This window comes from Engraulis encrasicolus, chromosome 6, assembly GCF_034702125.1.
Source record: "Engraulis encrasicolus isolate BLACKSEA-1 chromosome 6, IST_EnEncr_1.0, whole genome shotgun sequence".
NCBI classification, from domain to species: Eukaryota; Metazoa; Chordata; class Actinopteri; order Clupeiformes; family Engraulidae; genus Engraulis; species Engraulis encrasicolus.
The window spans coordinates 52283710-52287679 of NC_085862.1; positions in this window are offsets into that span (position 1 = coordinate 52283710).

The window sequence follows — 3970 nt, forward strand, 5'->3', positions numbered from 1 at the left end:
GACAGAGTCTGTGGGCTATTTCTACGTCACCGTCGTTGAGGAAAACTTTCTTGTGGTCTCTGCTTAACCGCAACGTCCTGTCTGTGGTGTGACTGATTGACTTAATTAGAATGAGTGGTAATGAGGGGCAATATTGATGTTTCGTTCACGCTGCTCCTGCCTCAAGAACTAATACGGTAACACAGAGCCGGTCTTTTCAGGTTTAGCATTACAATATAGGCTAAGTAGGCCTATATAAGAGAGGACTATTACCACTAATGAAAATCTGTGGTATTTCAGCATTTAAGCTAAAGCTAAAGCTAACATCCCAAAGCTTCTTAGAATGCTTTCCGCATTGCCAATAGAAAAACGATGGCTTCTGGTGTGTACATGTACATGTCAGGTTTGCTAAAATGTACCAGCATAAGTAGCACCACCATGCTGACAAAGTCAAGACAGAGAAAAGACAGACAGATTCAGCACTTGTTTTCATCAGTGTTTAATTCCCGCAGAACATTTGTTAGTCAAGGTGGTTTGGGGTAAGCTGGTGTCAGAGACATGTGACTATTATCGTTGCAAAGTTTCATATGGTATCACAAAACGAAACAAAACAAAAATTACACTATGTAGCTTTTATACTAGAACTTACATTCAAAATAAAAAGATCTATATCTTTGCAGGGCATCTAGCCCAGGTGGTACGTGTTTGTTGTTGTCGTCATGGTGGAACACCTTGACAGTAAAGTTCTGGGGGAAACCCCATGTATGGTAGTTGTCATCAGCCTTGACTTTCAAAGTAGGAAAAAACATTACGTCGTACAGTGTGTAGTAAGGAGGCAGGGAATAAAGTGCAACTTACCTAGATGGGGGATATTTGATGATCGTCGCTTACAGTAATATGTGTGTAGTTATGACACAACAACAGAGAATTTGAAGTGAAAACAAAACATAATAATCATGTGGGACATGACTTACTCTCTCCCTATTTGCTTGGAACATGGCCTCCCCTCTCCTTGGCTGGTTGGAACATGGCTTCCCCTCTCCCTGGCTGGTTAGAACATGGCTTCCCCTCTCCCTGGGTGGTTGGGACATGGCTTCCTCTCTCCCTGGCTGGTTGGAACATGGCCTCCCCTCTCCTTGGCTGGTTGGAACATGGCTTCCCCTCTCCCTGGCTGGTTAGAACATGGCTCGCCCTCTCCCTGGCTGGTTGGGACATGGCTTCCCCTCTCCCTGGCTGGTTGGGGTTATTGAGTGCATCTGGAGTTTCATGGCTCTTCGTGGATGCTGCTGCTTGGCATCTGTATCTGTTGCCATGGCTCCAAAGCTCACTTCACAGTCACCTTCTCTTCTCTTCTCTTCTCTTCTCTTCTCTTCTCTTCTCTTCTCTTCTCTTCTCTTCTCTTCTCTTCTCTTCTCTTCTCTTCTCTTCTCTTCTCTTCTCTTCTCTTCTCTTCTCTTCTCTTCTCTTCTCTTCTCTTCTCTTCTCTTCTCTTCTCTCCTGGGGGATGGTCCAAGTTCTGAGAGTGCACAAACCAGGAAAAGCAACATGTGGGAGAGATAGTGAGACTTACACAGCAATCTTTTTATGCACTAGCACCAGTTACAACACACACAAACACACGTGTGCGCCACACACACACACACACACACACACACACACACACACACACACACACACACACACACACACACACACACACACACACACACACACACACACACACACACACACACACACACACACACACACACACACACACACACACACACACACACACACACACACACAATCATTTCTCCTCCTACTGCAGGATATATGAAGGATACGTAGGCCTATTAGACTATTGTTCAGCTTACTTCCATGAAGCAAAATCCTTTTCATTGTTTGATTTGGATTTTCATCTTAACCCATGCAAAGCTGCAGTAACCTGGTTCTCACGCAGATGGATGTCACAAAGTTGAACAAAGATGCACGAAGCATGAAGGGTCTGCGTGAGAGTCAGGCTAAAAACTAAAAACATAATTCAAGACCTTTTACACAATTCCTTGATACTGAGACACATGGCTCCATATTTTGTCTTAAATATCTTAGTATGTACTGTATACCAACAACCTTTACAGAATGAGCCCACCACTCACTTTCTCACTATCACTCTCTTCACTCACTTTTTCTGTCTCTGTCTCTGTCTCTGTCTCTGTCTCTGTCTCTCTCTCTCTCTCTCTCTCTCTCTCTCTCTCTCTCTCTCTCTCTCCAAGTTAGGTAGGCTAATGTGGAAGCCTAAATGATGTTTAGATGTAAAACTACCTTAATCTATGACTTAACCTGGACTCTTTTCTGTCTTTTCTTCATATGTGTGTAGTTATGACACTATGAGAGAGAGAGAGAGAGAGAGAGAGAGAGAGAGAGAGAGAGAGAGAGAGAGAGCAAGAGCAAGAGCATGAGCAAGAGCAAGAGCGAGAGAATCAAATGCATGAGCAAACAAAGTACTTTCAAAAATATGTTGAACGACTAATATACTGTATAATCTTTCAACAGCTGTTAGTGTAAGCGTTGAATGGGTGACCACATACTAGCCCTGCCCCTGACCCAGCATCCGTAGGCAGCTTGCAGTGCTGTGCAGCTTGTACTGTAAACCTCTCTCATTCACACCCAGGGTACACAAACCACACACAGTACACAGTACACTCCTGTGGATGCCAACAGACATTGTTCTCACTCAGGCCTCTTACAACCAGGCAAGCAAGCTAGGCAATTGCCTATAGGGCCCCTGACTGAAAGGGGGCCTTCTGGTAATGACTGGTTGTGTGCTTGTATTCCATTGACAGCCATATGACATCTTTGTGGGAGGCGAAACCTCCCTAAATTCATTGACCAAAAAGTGCAATGATACTGCTATCAAAATTCTTCAAGGGGGTCCCTTCCCAATAGTTTGAAGAGAAAAAAAGGGGCCCCAAGTCCCTCTTTGCTTAGGGCCCCCAGATACCTTGAACTGGCTCTGTTCTCACCCTGCCTCCCCCATGGCACCTCCAGTCCACCCCCCACTTTTCGGTTACAGATTAGTCTGTCTGGGCTGATTTTATTTTAAAAGCATCTGCTTCTTAGCTGCCACTGGACTTCTTTGGGCAACAAATGCTACATTTCACACCAATTACTTGAACTGTTATGTAGATACAGAACGAGGACACATGATCAACACTAGTCAAAGTTGTCCTCATTGGAAATATTGAGTCTTAGTCTATCCTTCCGAGTTGTCTTAACAGTGTCATTGACACTGGTTAAAATATAACAAGTTTGAGAAAGTTAAATTTTTGCAACTGTATAGCGTGCGCCATAATGTTCCAGAACGTTACATCACTGGGTGTGTTGCCTTGGAAATTCTTCAGTAGTAAGCATCGAAGACGGACACAACGACATTTAGCGGCCAAGGGTTTTTTTTTGCAGCATACGGGAGCTAAACTGTATGTCGTTCATGTGCATGAAATCTTCACTGCATTACTGCCAAGCAAACCCCACAAGTCTGGATTCATTGACAGATACATAGATGATAGAATAGTTGATCTAATTATAATTTATTTCTTTTAAGATGAAAAAACTCTTGCAGTAGTTGACATACAACCAAATATGCACAGCCAAAACCAGCGAAAGCACAACCTCCCTGGCAGCTCTTTAAAACCCCTTAGCGCAGCACTATGGCTCTCTGTAATGTCATAGCAACGTTGTTATGATGTAGTTAAGTATTTTCAGCAAGTGAATAGGGTCGCCGGCGACCCCTGCTGCAGTAAGCAGCTACTGCTCTTTACTCTAGTCACAGCCAGCACAGCAACCTCTCCCCCACTCAACACAAACCAAAAGCAAAGTATAAAACCGATAGCGGATCTGAACATGTACTCTTCATGACACGTGTGTGTGTGTGTGTGTGTGTGTGTGTGTGTGTGTGTGTGTGTGTGTGTGTGTGTGTGTGTGTGTGTGTGTGTGTGTGTGTGTGTGTGTG